The sequence below is a fragment of the Cherax quadricarinatus genome, chromosome 11, assembly GCF_038502225.1.
Source record: "Cherax quadricarinatus isolate ZL_2023a chromosome 11, ASM3850222v1, whole genome shotgun sequence".
NCBI lineage: Eukaryota > Metazoa > Arthropoda > Malacostraca > Decapoda > Parastacidae > Cherax > Cherax quadricarinatus.
This window is the reverse complement of record NC_091302.1, coordinates 45,450,768-45,469,443: the sequence shown is the minus strand read 5'-3', so window position 1 is coordinate 45,469,443 and position 18,676 is coordinate 45,450,768. Positions and strand designations below refer to the sequence as shown.

Here is an 18,676-nt window from a genome sequence, read left to right as displayed (position 1 = left end):
CTCAGCCGTCATGATTGAACTAATGACTGTAATCCATTATGTTAAGTGGTAAACAAAGATGAATGTAGGAGATGAACTACGTTAGATCAACTATGACAACTGTTCAACTTATTATTAGGTATCCCCAAACGAGTACCTGACAGTGACTGAGTTTTTTTTTTTTCCTTCCTCGAAGGTGTTCGCTTATAACTTAAGAACATCTCATCCACTGGGCTTTTATATTTTCAACGTTCTAGTGGTGTAACTAGGGAAAGAATTCATGCAATTACTGTCATGTGCAGGTGCCCTCTCCTCAATTTTATACAGATCATTCCCAATTCCTGTGCAACGGCTTGAGAATGCTTCTTCTGGTCAGTTTCAAACTTTCAACACTGACGTATCCTTCTTAGAAGAAAACTGGCTTTGTTACTGGTGTATGTAGGTGCAAATTTTATTTTCAGAATGTTGTAGTATTTTGTCCGTGACATAATTTGAATATGCCTCTTCAGAACGCCTTTAATATTTACAGGCTGACGCATCTTGCGAATAGGATGGTACCTAATCAGTTTACACTTTGTAAATGCAAATTTGCTAATTTTCTGACAAAGTTAATAAACGTGGACCGGTTGGATTCCCAAGCATAACTAGATTATTTATTATAATCAAAAAGAAGCGCTAAGTCACAAGGGCTATACAGCGCTGCAGGGTAGGGAAGGAAGCAAGGGAATTGGATGGCAGAAGGGAGGGGGGATGATCAGCAGGTTACAGAAAACAGCGGGGCAGGGGATAGTACGGGGGTAGAGGGTAGCAAGAGATACAAGTAGAAAGGGCTGAAAGTATCAGAATTTGTGAAGTAAGTCAGTCGTTGTCAAAAAGTCAATGAGAGAGTCCGGATGAAAGGTGGGTCCATCAGCGAGAAGGGAAGGTAAAGAGAGAGCAGCGGGGCGAAGACGACGACAGAGGTAAATTCTGCGTGCTCGTTGATAAAGTGGGCAGTCCAACAGAATGTGGCTGACTGATAATGGAGCTTGGCAATTCTCACAGAGAGGAGCAAGACGCCTCTCCATGAGATATCCATGAGTAAGACGAGTATGGCCAATGCGAAGACGGGAGAGAGTAGTCTCCCAACCTCGACACTGGTGATAAGAAGACGGCCAGTAACCTATACTCGGTTTAATAGACTGAAGTTTGTTGCCGAGCATAGTAGACCAACGTTGTTGCCAACGGGTGTGAAGGTGGGAAGATATTACAGCAAAATAGTCCGTACATGGAATACCTCTATAAGAAACTGGTAGGTCATGTACTGCTGACCGCGCAGCAGTGTCTGCCTGTTCATTGCCCTGTACGTCAACATGACCAGGGACCCAACAAAAAACAATATCTTTATGCTTAGTAAAGATGCGGCGTAGCCAAAGTTGGATACGGAGGACTAAGGGGTGAGGTGTATCAAATTTTTGTATAGCCTGTAAAGCACTAAGGGAGTCTGAGACAACCACAAATGATGACACAGGCATAGATGCAATACGGATAAGTGCTGTAAGGATGGCATATAATTCAGCAGTAAAAATACTAGCTGAAGATAGTAAATGCCCTTGTACGACGCTGTCCGGAAACACTGCTGCGAATCCTACGCCGTCAGAAGACTTAGAGCCATCTGTGTACACAGCAATGGCATGAGAATGAGAGTGAAAGTGGTCAAGAAAAAGAGAGCGGGAAGCGACCGTAGACAGTTGGGCTTTCGAGCAAGGGAGGGAGAAAGAACAGACTCGAACAGCTGGAACTTCCCAGGGGGGTAGGGAAAAGTGAGATGCTACATGTACATAGAAAGGTGGTAGTTGAAGAGAAGACAAGAGCGAATGAAGGCGAAGAGAGAAGGGACGGAGTAAGCAGGGGCGGCGAACAAATAAAGAATGTCTACTAATATCAGTGACCATTCTATAAATGGAAGGATTGCGGAGATCATGAGAGCGTACATAGTAGCGCAGGCAATGGGCATCACGGCGATCGGATAAGGATGGAACGTTCGCTTCTGCATAGAGGCTTTCGACAGGGGAAGAGCGAAAAGCACCAAGGCATAAACGTAATCCTTGGTGATGAATGGGGTTAAGGCTAGAGAGAGTAGCAGGAGATGCCGCTGAATAGATCTGGTCACCATAATCAAGTTTCGATAAAATAAGGGTGGAATGTAGGTGAAGGAGGGTTCGACGATCAGCTCCCCACGAAAGATGAGCAAGGGTTTTAAGAAGGTTCAGCCGGCTGTGACAAGTTGCCTTCAGAGAGGTAATGTGAGGTTTCCAGGATAACCTACGATCAAAGAGGAGGCCCAGAAACTTGACTGTATCACGTTCAGGGATACGTGAGCCATAGAGGTACAAAGGATGATCAGAGATGACAGAGCGTCTAGTGAAAGTGATTTGGTGGGTTTTAGTGCTGGAAAATTTAAACCCATGTGTGGTGGCCCAATTGGAAACACGGTCGACTGCATGCTGGAGAGAAACTGTAAGGAGGTGACAGTCAGCGCCTGCGCAGGCAATAGCGAAGTCATCAACATAGAGTGATGACCAAATATTTGATGGAAGACTAGAGGCCAAATCATTAATAGCAAGGAGAAAAAGTGTTGTGCTCAGAACACATCCCTGGGGGACACCTTCAGCTTGGACAAAGTCCGGGGAGAGCACATTATTAACCCGAACACGGAAATGCCTGTCAGTTAAAAAGTTCTTAAGGAAGGATGGTAGATTGCCTCGAAGGCCTAAGGAGTGGGCTTGGGCTAAAATATTATACCTCCAAGTTGTGTCATATGCCTTCTCAAGGTCAAAAAATATGGCAATAACTGAGTGGTTATTCGCAAAGGCATTACGAACATACGTATCCAAGTGCAGTAAGGGGTCTATGGTAGAACGTCCCTTACGAAAGCCATATTGACGAGTGGAGAGACTGTTGTGTGTCTCTAAATACCACACTAAACGTCTATTTACTAGACGTTCCATTACTTTGCAAACTGCACTTGTAAGAGCAATGGGACGATAGTGGGAGGTTTCATGTCCCGTAGTGCCTGGTTTGCGGAAAGGGAGAACAATGGCGGATTTCCACAGCTGTGGAAGAACTCCTTGTGACCAAATAAGATTGTAAAGGCGTAATAGGACTGCAAGGGCTGACTGATGTAAATGTTGTAGCATACGAATATGAATGTCGTCGGGCCCAGCTGCCGATGATCGACAAGCTGAGAGTGTTGCCTCCAGTTCTTGAAGTGTAAAAGGCACATTATACTGTTCTTCTCTGAGAGAAGAAAAGTCCAAGGGTGCTAACTCTCTGGCAGACTTTGAGGAAAGAAATGAGGGGCATAGATGGAGTCCCTGAGAAATACGGACCAGATGATTGCCAATTTCATTGGCAACATCTAGTGGGTTTGCTATATCAACACCGGCAACCCGCAGAACAGGAGCCGGGTCAGGAGAATATTTACCACTCAGTTTTCGTACTTTTTTCCAGACTGCACTCATAGAGGAAGCAGAGGTGATGGTGGAGACATAATCTCGCCAGCAAGTGCGTTTAGCGTCACGGATGACACGGCGAGCGATCGCACGCTTCTGTTTAAAATCAAGGAGTCGCTCTGTGGTTCTATTGTACCGGTACCTGCCCCATGCAGCGCGCTTCAAACGTACTGCACGAGCACACGCAGGAGACCACCAAGGCACGCATTTCTGAGAATGCCTGCCCGAAGTTTGGGGTATAGAATGAGAAGCTGCGGTGAAAACGGAGGACGAGAAGAGGTGTAAAAGCTCATCGATGGAGGACGAAGAAGGAACCTCTTTAAAAACAGTCAGGTGTGAGTAAAGGTTCCAATTTGCCCGATTAAATTGCCAGCGTGGGGTGCGAAGAGGTGGCGAATATGAAGGGGAAGTAAGAATGATTGGGAAATGATCACTGTCATGTAAGTCCGGGAGAACAGACCAAGTAAAGTCCAATGCGGCGGAGGAAGAGCAAACTGAGAGATCGATGCAAGAGAGAGTATGAGTCCGAGGATCAAAATGGGTGTGAGTACCTGTATTTAAAACATGGAGGGGGTGGGTGGCAAGAAAAGCCTCTAACTGAATTCCACGGGAATCACAGTGAGACCCTCCCCAGAGGAAATGGTGGGCATTAAAATCACCAAGTAACAGAATCGGTGGCGGTAATGACGAAACAAGGAAGGCAAAATCCGGAATAGATAATGCCCGAGAAAGAGAGAGATATAAAGAACAGAGCGTATACCACCTATGTAAGTGGATACGGGCTGCTGTGTAATGCAGCGAAGTATGAATAAATAGCTGATGGTACGGAATATCAGTGCGGAGAAGAAGGGCACTTTCATTAAAGGTCCCATCAGGAAAAGGATCTGAAGAATACAATAAATTATAGCCTGAGATGTGAGAAATAACAGCAGAGTGTAATTTTGGTTCCTGTAAGCAAACACCAACAGGGGCAAACTGGGAGAGTAACATCTGAAGCTCACCCCGATTACCCCTGAGGCCGTGTATATTCCACTGTAAAAAGGCCATGATTGGCAATGATAAAGATACTTGAAATCCGCAGGTAAGGGTTCCTACGGACTAGAAGGGTTAGAAAAGTCCACATGCGGAGGCAGTGGAAAATGTTCAAGCAGCGAAGGAACGGTGCGCTGTGAAGAAAGGAGTTGCGCAGATGGAGCAGAGGAGAGAGAAAGAGCGGAAGGTGGATCAGTGTCCATTGATGGTTTGGTCTCTGCAATATATTCAGAGATTGCTTCAAGTGTTTCGGAATTCAGAGATGTCGTATGGGAGACAATATTGGGAATGGTAGGGGGAGGATGAGTAAAGATTGGAACTGTATTGGACTGTACCAAGGTAGGGGGGGGGCGAAAGGGTGGAGGGAACTGGAGAAGCGTGGCAGGGGACAGAAGAGACAGGAACCTGGGAGGTGGCAGAAGAGGAAGAAACTTGGGAGGGAACAGGGGAGGAAGGTACATTACGAGGAGGAGGGTGAACCTCTGCACTTGTAACTGAGCCAGTGAGAGGGGAAGAACTAGGGACAGAGACAGGGAGGGTAAAATGAGGAGGTGGAAGATGGGTAGGAGGTGTTACCGGACCTTTTTTTGACTTTTGAGAAGTAGAGGGACGATTGGGAAGAGGTGTCGTACGAGGTCTCGTCGATACTGAGGCTTGTAAGAGAGAACTCGAAGAAGCGAGATTAGACTGAGGCGTTGAAGTAGGGACGTCTGAGCCGAGGACAGCAAAAGGATTAGATACAGGAGTGATTATGGGAGAGGTAACCACAGAGGTGGGTGTAGAAGATGGGATACCAGAAGTGGGGGGACGTTTTGAAACACGGGAATAAGAAACACGTGGGAGTCTCCCTTGGAGGCGGAGATGAGAAACTGCCATGGCATAAGGGAGACCTTCTGTCTCTTTGAGGTAACGGATTTCCCGCTCGTTTAAATAGACCTGACAACGGCGAGAGTACGAAGGGTGAGCCTCATGACAGTTAAGGCAAGAGGGAGATCGATTGCAAGACGTATTAGAATGGTCATCGGCACCACAGACTGGGCATTCGGCGATAGATCTGCAATATTTCGCTGGATGGCCAAATCGCCAGCAATTTCTACACTGTTGTGGTGTAGGGATCACCTTTCGAACTTGTAACCGATGTCCTGCTATATAAACGGAGGATGGGAGTTCTCGGCTGTCAAAAGTTAAACGAGCCACATTGCTAGGGTATCGTCTCCGCCCACGGGCAGGAAGAACGTAAGTGTCTACCTTGAGGATTGGGAGATCTTGGAGTTCCAGCTGTTCTAGAATGTCGGTGCCACATGTCTGGAAATTTTGTTGAACTATGGTATGGGGCAGAATAACGGTACCACTACAAGAATTGAGGGAATGATGTTTTTCAAGGGTGACAGGAACAGTATCTATATGGGAAAGACGAGAGAGCGCACGAGCCTGGGTAGCATTCTGTACGGTAATGATGCGCGTACCGCTCTTAAGAGCATGAAAAGAAATATCTTTACCAACATGGCGTAGGAGTGCCTTGCCAATACTATGGTCAGAAAGATAGGCAGTAGAGGAAGTTGGTCGTAAAGTGAAGAATTTAGTCCACTGTTCAGTCTGAAACTGAGCGTGGAAAGGTAGTGAAGGACGTGTCGATCGTTTCTGAGAAGAACGAGAAGGTGAAGGTGGAGAAGTATCATCAGCAGGTAATTGTCGTTGACGTTTAGGCGTGGGACCAGAGTTGGTCCGACGTGGAACGGGTCGGCGATTTGAAAATTGCCACACCGTAGAGGGAGAGGCCGGAAGCATAGTCAGAGGAGAGCGAAGGTCTGATAAATCGAAGGAGTCAGTCGAGGCCTCAGTACCTGAAGCGGGTGAGGAAACAGCACCGGCAATAGGTACAGAGGCATGAGGAATGTCTGAAGAGTGGTCCAAAGACGAGGCGGGGTCAGAACGGGGTGCGGTATCAAGAAGGGGCCCGGGGGTACCAGGTTCATGGACTAGGGCTGCCATGGTTAGGTTACTTCTTTCTTTTTGTTTTTAAGAAAAAAAAAGAAAGAAGAAAAGAAAATAAAAATAAAAAAAAGAAAAAAAAAGGGGGGACCGGGGAGGGATAGTTCCTAGGAGGAATGAAAGGGCCAGAAATCTCCCTCCGCGCCCAAGAGGACTCGACACCGCTAGTAGCGCAGATGCAGCATGGAACCCGTGCCATACCCTACCCTTCATGCCAGTAAACCAGCAATCTGGGATAGCAACCTCACATCTGCCGAGCTACCTCGGTGGACAAAAGAGAGGGCGGCCGGATATCCGCCACAAAGCATACCTCCTTCAGCCACCACCCCCGGAATCCGAAAGGTGGCTTCCAGAGATACACCCGTCGCCCAAAAGACACCCAAAGCTACTCCGGGATACCGGAGAGGGATCGGGACATCCCTAGGCAATCCAGATTCCACGGCAAACTACGCCACCGCCAAGAAACCTCAACGGAATGGGATGGACCCCGGTGTCCTTTCCCCTACCTAGGAACTAGCGCGCCTGTGGGAGAAATCACGAAGGCTAAAAAGAGGAAGGGCAAAAGGGAGGGGTGAGGAGGAGGAGGAGGAATGGAAAAAGGGGAGGATGGGGAGGATGGGATAGGGGAGGGGAGAATGGGGGGTAATTAGGTTCGGTCTGAGGAAGAAGACCGACAGGGCTAATTCCTCAGACCAAGAGCCTCTTCACCACGCCAAGGAGCCCCCCTTGAAGAGGAGCATAACTAGAGAATGCCTCTTCTGATCAGTTTCATACGTCCAGCAATTCCAAACATTGCAAGAAAGAACGTTCAAATTGATTCTGGTGTGTGTGTGTGTTAATTTGTCAATTTTCTTAAATTGATTTCCGTGGTACCGAAGAATGTCTCTTCTGATCAACTGCAACCCCTAAATGCTAGTGTATATTAATCTTTTTTTTTTTCATTGATCTCGGGTTGTGTAAGTGCCAATTCTGACTATTTTATTAAGAAAATTAAGAAAATTGAAATACTGGTGTTCGTGCAATAACCTGAATGCCTTATCAGATTGCCTTTAAACCATCAACTCTGATATAGTCTACTTAGATGAAGCTTCAGTTTCTTATAGGACTTTATAGGGTATGGCATGGTTTGAGTCGGTTACTTCAAGCTCTTAGCTGTCCTGTTAGCTAGCTCGTAAGAGATAATGTAAATTCCAATTTCTTAGAAAAAAAGTTGTGTATTTTTTTCTTATAGGATTATGGAATATTTGAACTACAATATAACTACTTAAAGAAGATATATATATTGAAAACTTTCGTTTTAAGTTTCAAGAGTTTAGTGAGATTTACATGTTTTTTGTACGTTTACTGTAAAGCCGACACCTATAATTCAGGTATATGTACCGACTCTAACAAAACATCTGCTCGGCTTCAAATTGCTAGTGAACTATAGTTAGGAGGTTCATGGAACTACTAACATGCGCAAGCGCGTTATGCTCACTTTTATATGACAATTCCCCTTTTTTGTTTCACTGTGAATGAGAAAGCTTCTTCCGACCGGCTTCAAACTTTCAACACCGGTGCATCCTACTTAGAAAAAAGTTGGGACTGTTATTAAAGCGTGTAGGTGCCAATTTACCAATTTTATTTTTAAAATGGTTTAATATTTTTTTCTGTGAAATAATTTGAATGTGCGACTGAAAGTGGTCTAAGTCGGACCGAAACGTCGTAGTAAGCTTTTCTCTATGTGCGGGTTATTTGTGTATTGTTCCAATCACGGTATTGTGCCTTTTTGTTCTTCATTTTGTTAGTATTTATGCTGTGTAGGTTAAAATTTGCACAGACGAATCTGACTAGGAAAGTAGAGGCACATGAAATCAGGCGAAATTATCTTCTGGATCGAAGCATGGCTGACCGATAGGCAACACGGAGTTGGAGAGAAATTATAATGGGGAGCCGTTATGAGTGGTGTGCCACAAGCGTCAATGTTGGAACCCTTCCTGTTCACAGTCTAAATAAACGACTTTAATGAGGGAATAAATACCGACATATGTTTTCTGATGACACTAAAATAGACCATCAAATAATTTCTGAAGTGGACGCTAGAAGGCTACGGGATGACCTAGATAGGTTAGTCGGAGAAGTGTCTAATGCAGTTCAATGCAGTCAAGTGTAAGAGTCTAATGTTTGGAAAAGAAAATTACTATGACACTTAAAAGTTAAATAATGTTTATAAAGCCAAGGTAACAATGTAGAAGTGTTTGCAGTAAAGCTAATAGAATTTCTGGCTTCATGTCAGGAAATATAAATAATAAAAATCCTAGGATTATTATACTTCAGCTTTACGTATTTTTGGTTAGACATCATCTTGATTATACTACTCTGTTCTGGTCTCCATATTACAGGGACACAAATGTGCTGAAAAACATACAAAGATGAAAATAATTCTATGTATAAGTAACCTTTCCTACAAAGAAAAGCTGAAGGCACTGAACTTGCACTCCCTAGAAAGGAGCTGAATTAGAGGAGAAATGGAAAACAGGGACAAATAAAGGGGATATAAGCAGCTTGATTTAAATATCCACCCAAGACATGACTTGCAGCAACATATTCAAATTGGACAAATTTAGATTTCGAAAGGAAATAGAGAAGTAATGGTTTTCAATAGTTAAAGATGAGTCAGACAGCCTCCTAGGTAGTGTCATTAGAGGCAAGACTTTTGGGCAGCTTTAAATATAGATTAACCAGGTACAAAAGTGGGTGGACGTTGGACGTGGCTAGCATGGGCTAGTAGGCCTGCTGCAGTGTTCCTTTGTGTTTGTTTTCATGCCAATTTACTAACACAGCTAATAAACCTTGACTGCTGAATTCTGTACGGTAACTGGAGAATGCATCTTTTGTGTTTTCGTCAAAGGAAGCTACACCTTGATTTTGTGGTCAGTGGTCAGTGGTCAGTCGTCACGTGAGGTCACAGACCCTGAGCTGCTTTGGGGATTAGCGTGGACGGTTACAAAACATGGCTTGCTTCTGCAGTGTTTTAAAAATTGAGGTTGGAGAGTTGAAGGAGGAGGTCTTGCTTCTCCAGGAGGAGATTAGGAGGCTGAAGGTCCACCTCAATGGGTCTGGGAGAGAGTGTGAGGTGGCTGGAGTTGTGGGGAATGAGGCTTCTAGCAGTGAGGTGCAGTCTGTCTCTCGCTGTGAGGAGGCTGTAGTTGGGGAGGTAGCAACGGCTACCAGCAGTGAGGTGCAGCCCAGCACCTGCTACAAGTGGCGAGTGGTAACCAGTAATGGGAGGAGAATCAGAATAAGGAAAGTTAAGAGTGAAGATCTGAAGGTAGGAAATCGCTTCTCTGTTCTTCAGGATGAATGTACTTCAGTGGCCAGTGAAGGTAAGGGTACTACTGCCCCTGCTAACAGAGGTAAGCGCATTCTTGTGGTTGGTGACTCTCAGGTAAGATATATTGGCCGTGCTTTTTGTAATAGGAATAAGAAGATGAGAGATAGAGTGTGCTTCCCTGGAGCTGGTGTTGGGGACATAGTTAACAGGCTGGATAATATCATGTCAGGTAATGGGAACAAGCCCATTATCTGTCTCAGTGCTGGTGGAAATGATATTGGGAAGGGTAGGAGAGAAGAGCTGCTAGATAAGTACAGGTCAGCTATAGATTTCATTAAGTATAAGGGAGGGGTCCCAATCATATGTAGCATCTTGCCTAGAAGGGGAGTAGGAAATGAACAGTTGTCTAGGGCAATTGGTGTAAATTGCTGGCTAGACAGATACTGCAAGGAACTTGCAATCCCATTCATTGACAACTGGAACAACTTTTATGGCAAACATGATATGTATGCAAGGGATGGGGTACATCTCTCTGGGGCTGGGGTGGTAGCACTTCCAAACTTAATTGAGGTCATTGGCGAAATGCCTATGATTTTAAACTGATAAAAGATAGAGGTATGGGTGTGTGTGGGAAACAAGCAGGTTGCAACACTAGGGTTGGAAACAGTAAATGTATAAAAGGCATTCAGCATGAAGTTATAAATAAAGACAATAGATCAGGTCAGCAAAGGGGGACAGCAGAGGGCAGCAAGGGACTAGCTCCCTTAAGGTTTACTATATTAATAGCAGGAGTATAAGAAATAAGATAGATGAGCTAAGATTAATTGCAAGTGCAGGAAACATAGATATTATTGCTATAACAGAGACCTCGCTCAATCTGAAAGATAGAGAGATGCCCTCTGAATGTCACATACAGGGCTATAAATTATTCCACACTGACAGGGTCAACAGGAAGGGTGGTGGAGTAGCGATGTATGTCAGAGACAATTTAAATTGTTGTGTTAGACAAGATATAAAATTAGAAGCGTCAGCCACTGAATCTGTTTGGTTACAGCTTCTCGAGGGCCGAGAAAAACTAATTTTGGGTGTGATTTACAGGGCCCCAAATCTTGATAGGGAGTGCAGTAAACTTCTATGGGACGAAATTCGTAAGGCATCTACATACGAAAATGTTGTGCTAATGGGAGATTTCAACTGTAGACAGATTGACTGGAGCAATTTGACAGGAAATTTAGAGTCAGGTGACTTTCTTGATACGATCCAGGATTGTTTTTTAAAACAGTTTGTGACAGAGCCAACTAGGGGAAATAACCTCCTTGACTTGGTTCTTGCCAGTAGGGAAACACTAATTAATAATCTTGAGGTTAATGATGAGCTTGGGGAAAGTGATCACAAATTACTCAGTTTTAATATATCATGGAATTCCCCTAATAATGGCAATCTAGTCTCTGTCCCTGACTTTCGCTTGGCTGATTTCATAGGACTGAAAAATTACTTGGGTGGGCTGAACTGGAATGACCTGACTAAGAGTCAGGTAGGTGGTGATGGTTGCCGATATGACGCTTTCCAGGGCATAGTTCTAGCTGCTCAGTCAAATTATGTTCCAAATGGGGAAATCAGATCAAACAAAAATGATCCTAAATGGATGAACAATAGATTAAAATATCTGATTGGTCAAAAGAGAGGCATATATAGGCAAATCAAAAGAGGAGAGGGGCAATTAAGAAATCGATATATTCAGTTAAAGAGAGAAATAAAAAAGGGAATTAGAAAAGCAAAAAGAGATTATGAGAAAGTTGCAAGAGAATCGAAGACTAACCCAAAAGGATTCTTTCAGGTATACAGAAGTAAGATCAGAGACAAGATAGGCCCACTCAAAAGTTCCTCGGGTCAGCTCAGTGACAGTGATAAGGAAATGTGTAGAATTTTTAACACATACTTCCTCTCAGTTTTTACACAGGAGGATACCAGCGATATTCCAGAAATGATAAATTATGTAGAACAGGACGATAATAAACTGTGCACTATTAGGGTCACAAGTGACAGGGTCCTTAGCCAAATAGATAAATTAAACCCTAACAAATCCCCGGGCCCTGATGAACTGTATGCAAGGGTTCTAAAGGAATGTAAAGAGGAGCTTAGCAAACCTTTGGCTAATCTTTTCAACATATCACTACAAACTGGCATGGTGCCAGATAAGTGGAAAATGGCAAATGTGATACCTATTTTCAAAGCAGGTGACAGGTCCTTAGCTTCGAACTATAGACCAATAAGCCTAACCTAATGTGACATTTATTGTGGCAACGTTTCGCTCTCCAGGAGCTTTATCAAGCCATTACAAACAATACATGGACACAGAGGGTATATATAGGATCAGAGTGAGGTGAATACTAGTGAGGTACCATTTTGATGTTCACTAGTGGTAGTAGTAGTAGTAGTAGTAGTGGTAGTGACAAAAGTAATACAATATGGTAGAGCAATTAATTCGTACATGAGTAAAAGGATATAAAAGCTATTACTTGGGTAACACAAAAATAGGTTGGACAAATATAGACTGGAATGAGGCAGCTTGTTCCGTGTTCACTCTCTGTGCTTTGTGTAGTATAACAGGAGAGACTATGTGATGGCAGGGTTTACTGTTTTCAGGAGGATTCTTGCTAAGACTTCGGAGATGGTGAAGCTGCCGTTGTTTTGTTTAATTGTATTCGAAACAGCGATCAGTGCTGATTCGAGGCACTTGCGTCTACGGAAATTAGTTTCTTTGATCACTAATTGGGCGTCTCTGAATTTCATGAGATGATTGGTGGAATTTCGGTGTTGTACACAGGCGTTGTTCAGGTTATCGTTCCTACATGCGTAAATGTGTTCATTGAACACATTTACGCATGTAGGAACGATAACCTGAACAACGCCTGTGTTCATTGAACACATTTACGCATGTAGGAACGATAACCTGAACAACGCCTGTGTACAACACCGAAATTCCTCCAATCATCTCATGAAATTCAGAGACGCCCAATTAGTGATCAAAGAAACTAATTTCCGCAGACGCAAGTGCCTCGAATCAGCACTGATCGCTGTTTCGAATACAATTAAACAAAACAACGGCAGCTTCACCATCTCCGAAGTCTTAGCAAGAATCCTCCTGAAAACAGTAAACCCTGCCATCACATAGTCTCTCCTGTTATACTACACAAAGCACAGAGAGTGAACACGGAACAAGCTGCCTCATTCCAGTCTATATTTGTCCAACCTATTTTTGTGTTACCCAAGTAATAGCTTTTATATCCTTTTACTCATGTACGAATTAATTGCTCTACCATATTGTATTACTTTTGTCACTACCACTACTACTACTACTACTACTACTACCACTAGTGAACATCGAAATGGTACCTCACTAGTATTCACCTCACTCTGATCCTATATATACCCTCTGTGTCTATGTATTGTTTGTAATGGCTTGATAAAGGTCCTGGAGAGCGAAACGTTGCCACAATAAATGTCACATTAGTTGCACTTGTGTCCTTTTACTTTACATATTGTCGGTAATTCTACCATCTTTATTACAAGCCTAACCTCCATAGTGGGAAAATTTATGGAATCAATAATTGCCGAGGCAGTTCGTAGCCACCTTGAAAAGCATAAATTAATCAACGAATCTCAGCATGGTTTTACAAAGGGGCATTCCTGCCTTACGAATTTATTAACTTTTTTCACTAAGGTATTTGAGGAGGTAGATCATGGTAATGAATATGATATTGTGTATATGGACTTCAATAAGGCTTTTGACAGGGTCCCACATCAGAGACTATTGAGGAAAATTAAGGCACATGGAATAGGAGGAGAATTTTTTTCCTGGATAGAGGCATGGTTGACAAATAGGCAGCAGAGAGTTTGCATAAATGGGGAGAAATCAGAGTGGGGAAGCGTCACGAGCGGTGTTCCACAGGGGTCAGTGTTGGGCCCCCTGCTGTTCACAATCTACATAAACGACATAGATGAGGGTATAAAGAGCGACATCAGCAAGTTTGCCGATGACACCAAAATAGGCCGTCGAATTCATTCTGACGAGGACATTAGAGCACTCCAGGAAGATTTGAATAGACTGATGCAGTGGTCGGAGAAGTGGCAGATGCAGTTTAATATAGACAAATGCAAAGTTCTAAATGTTGGACAGGACAATAACCATGTCACATATAAACTAAATAATGTAGATCTTAATATTACGGATTGCGAAAAAGATTTAGGAGTTCTGGTTAGCAGTAATCTGAAACCAAGACAACAGTGCATAAGTGTTCGCAATAAAGCTAATAGAATCCTTGGCTTCATATCAAGAAGCATAAATAATAGGAGTCCTCAGGTTGTTCTTCAACTCTATACATCCTTGGTTAGGCCTCATTTAGATTATGCTGCACAGTTTTGGTCACCATATTACAGAATGGATATAAATGCTCTGGAAAATGTACAAAGGAGGATGACAAAGTTGATCCCATGTATCAGAAACCTTCCCTATGAGGATAGACTAAGGGCCCTGAATCTGCACTCTCTAGAAAGACGTAGAATTAGGGGGGATATGATTGAGGTGTATAAATGGAAGACAGGAATAAATAAAGCGGATGTAAATAACGTGCTGAAAACATCTAGCCTAGACAGGACTCGCAGCAATGGTTTTAAGTTGGAAAAATTCAGATTCAGGAAGGATATAGGAAAGTACTGGTTTGGTAATAGAGTTGTGGATGAGTGGAACAAACTCCCAAGTACAGTTATAGAGGCCAGAACGTTGTGTAGCTTTAAAAATAGGTTGGATAAATACATGAGTGGGTGTGGGTGGGTGTGAGTTGGACCTGATAGCTTGAGCTACCAGGTCGGTTGCCGTGTTCCTCCCCTAAGTCAATGTGACCTGACCTGACTAGGTTGGGTGCATTGGCTTAAGCCGGTAGGAGACTTGGACCTGCCTCGCATGGGCCAGTAGGCCTTCTGCAGTGTTCCTTCGTTCTTAGACTGACTCTGCCCTGCATAGCCGCCAACTTACCATTTTCTTTGAAGAACATGGGACATAATACTGGTTTTCATGTAATAATTTGTAAATGCTTCATCTGATCGGCTTCAAATCTTCAAAGCCGATAACTTAAGAATTCAACCTCTGAGCTGCTTCAAACTTAACATGCTGGTGTATTTATTTCATTTTGGGATATTGGTCTCTGGGAGAACCAGATTATTATTATTATCATTATTATTAGTTTTATTTAGTTATTAATGTAAATGTTTCTTAGTTATTAATGTAAATGTTTCTAAGTGAAAGGTTTGGGCTGCGTAGGTGCCAAAAAACTGCTGAAAAATTCTGGGACATAAACTCTCAGTCGATAATTTATGAATGCCACTTCTGATTCACTTCATCTTCATCAATGATATTAACTGCATCAAAAACGTATGGCTGAACTGTGCTCTTCCTTTTGCGAACACTAAGGTGGTGGTGCCTGGCTTATTGGGAGATACGAGGATACGCTTTTCGAATCGTACAGCGACTGAAACATCGAGTTAATACAGAAAGCTTTCTTACCTCCTCTACATGGAAGGAGTTTTTGTAAAAGTGACTGAAAAAGTGCATCCAAAACTTAATAACACGTGGAAAGACCGTCACGGCTCAAGCTATTCAATTTTGGATTCGTTTTCTCAATTACATTTATAAAACTCCCACAGAGTAAAGGAACTTTATAAGAGACCTGACTATATTATTAACATTATTCATGGGGAAGCATTAAGCCCGTAAGGGCTATAGAACACCTAGAGAATAGTAGGTAATTAGGTGTAAACCAACGAAGAGGAGGGTAGGTCCACTACCTTGGTTCAAATGAAATATGCTGACAGACACAAGAACTCTTCAGTAGCATCACATAGACACTCTGAAAGAAAATTGTTCATTATATAACATTACGCTACTTCCTTATATATAAAGCTTCTATAAATTAATCGTAATGTTTGATCCCTGAATGCTAACGAGAGGTATTTTTTTATCAAAGAAATTGGAGCCACCCTCTCCTTCCTTGGATCAAACCATGATTCCCTCCAAGCACTGTTTGCTTCTTGTAGGTTTAGCGTTTCCAAATGCTACTACTACTAATATTAATAATAATAATGAATTACGCAGTGAAGGTAATAATAATATTTTAATCATGGCGGAGCGCTAAATCCGTAGGATTATATACAGCGCATGTGGGGGGAGACGGAAGGTATTCAGCTCGATTCAGGGAACCGGAGCACAGATCCAATTTCCTAGATCAAGAGCCCCTCACCAGCGTCAAGGAAAGGGGTAATAATAGAACATTTGTGAAATTGAGGAGAGAAGAGTACAAAGTGGCAGCCTGGTCGGTCATGAGGAGTAAAACTGGATCACTGTCCCATGACGCCAACACTCCTCCTCTAACTAGTGTGAAAATATGCTGTCAGCTCTTGCAGATGGGTAAGCACGCTCTGGTGGCCGTGTACCAGACTCAACACTTCCTAGCGGGACTTCAGTCCAACTTAAGAGCGAAAGAATTGACATTCTTGCCATGTCCACAACGACCGTGTGGAATATGGCAGAATTAGATGGGCAGTAAAGCACGTGTCGAAGAATATATAAACCAGGAGGTCAGTATCTCCCAGTTTATATATTCTGAATGACTCACTATTGTAAGGTTTAAAATATTCCTAACCATCGACCACTAAAAGCTATACACCTTTAGAGTAGTCAATAGGCTGCTAACCAACCAACCCTAACTCCTGATCTAATCTTAAAAGTGTCATAGATCATGGTAGTCACACTGCTCCATCCAGTTTTTGGTATAATTCAAAAAAAAAAAAAAAGAAAAACCGGGATGTTCTAATATTGGAAACTTAACAAGCGTCTGTAATGTATCCTCACACGTGACTCAGGGGAAAAAATATACCAACACGTTTGTCACCATACTTATATTTTTACCAACAGGTAAAAATATAAATATATACAAATATGAATATAAAAATGCAATGATTTTATCTGCATAATTGGATCTGCTGAAGATTCCTCTCCCTACCAATAAAAAAAAGTGAAATAAAGAAATGTATGGCAAGGGAACATAAATGAAGCTATGCACATGAAACCTTTACTGCCGACGTTTCGCCCTTGCAGTGGGTTTTATCAAATAGAAAACACAAATTGGTGACTTGATGAAGCCCACTCTGTAGGCGAAACGTCGTCTATTAAAGTCACAGATCATAACCGCATTGTATCTCATACTTTTATATGCCCATACTAAACTGTCATATCTGGGCACCTGTGCAAAGACAGTGATTATGGGTGAATGATGGTGAAAGTGTTTCTTTTTTCGGTCACTCTCCCTCGGTGGGCGACGGCCGACATGTTGAAAAAAAAAAATTATACAAATTCTTAAATATGTTACATAAATGAAGTTATTTCATATTACGTAAATTTTAGCAAGGTTAGGTTAGACTTAGTTTTAGTGCAAATTAAAAAATAATGTCATCAAAAACTGGCACAACTATATTTCACCGTCAAGGGACGGGAGTTGACCCATATAATTCCTATCGGTGACTAGTAAACCGTCACCAGTGGCTATAATGTCCCCGGTGACCACTGAGTTTCCAGTGATTACTGGAGACTCAGGTTTGTATAACATATGCCTTGGTGTTGGGTGATGACATGGGTTTAAGTATTACTGTATTACAATTGCCCAGCGCTCCTCGGAAAACTGGATTTATCACTGAATTTAATCATGGGCGTGACTGTGAATTAAAAGTTAAATTGTGATTTGTATACTTACATAATGTGCACGCTCAAACAAGACTTTTTTATCAATTTATTTAAAGTGCAATACACAAGTTTTCTTACTGTACTGCATTGGGGAGAGATCAAACAGGTTAAAGCACATAACTAATGCAAAATTGATTTGCAAATCGTAGTTTTTCATCCCAGATTTTATTTACAAGAAAAAGGAACCGCTAGGAAGAGTGACGCCCATCCCAGAGAAGACGGCCCATGTCCTAAACGAAACATGTTGGGAAGATATCTTAAATGACATGGATCCAAACCAGTGCCTTGAAAGGATCAACTTCCTGGCAGAGAAGAAGATATAAACAAAGTTTTCCAGTGGGCAACGATAAACAATATGATGTTCAATGAGGACAAATTCCAACTACTCCGTTATGGAAAACTGGAGGAGATAATAACTAGAACAGAGTATACTATAGACTCTGGCCATACAATAGAGCGGAAAAATAATGTAAGGGACCTGGGAGTAGTAATGTCTGAGGATCTCATTTTCAAGGATCACAACAGTGCCACGATCGCACGTGCAAAGAAAATGATAGGATGGATAATGAGAACGTTCAAAACGAGAGATGCCAAGCCAATGATGATCCTTTTCAAATCACTTGTTCTCTCTTGGCTGGAATACTGCTGTACATTAACATCTCCATTCAAAACAGGTGAAATTACAGATCTAGAGAGTGTACAGAGATCCTTTACTGCAGGTATAAGTTCTGTCAAGCACCTTAGCTACTGGGAACGCTTGGATGTACTTGACTTGTACTCGTTGGAATGCAGGAGGGAAAGATATATCATAATCTACACTTGGAAAATCTTGGAAGGAATGGTCCCAAATCTGCACACAGAAATCACTCCCTACGAAAGTAAAAGACTGGGCAAGCGATGCAAAATGCCCACAATTAAAAGTAGGGGCGCCATTGGTACACTAAGGGAAAACACCATAAGTGTCTGGGGCCCAAGACTGTTCAACAGCCTCCCATCAAGCATTAGGGGAATTACCAATAAACCCCTGGCTGCCTTCAAGAGAGAGCTGGACAGATACCTAAAGTCAGTGCC

At 42.7% G+C, this 18,676-nt stretch overlaps 1 protein-coding gene across 7 annotated transcripts in view; it reads right to left on the bottom strand.

The window, feature by feature from the left end:
* HDAC4 (histone deacetylase 4) overlaps window positions 1-18,676 on the bottom strand; it is a 779,940-nt gene that overhangs the window by 122,681 nt on the left and 638,583 nt on the right. The window lies entirely within an intron of this gene.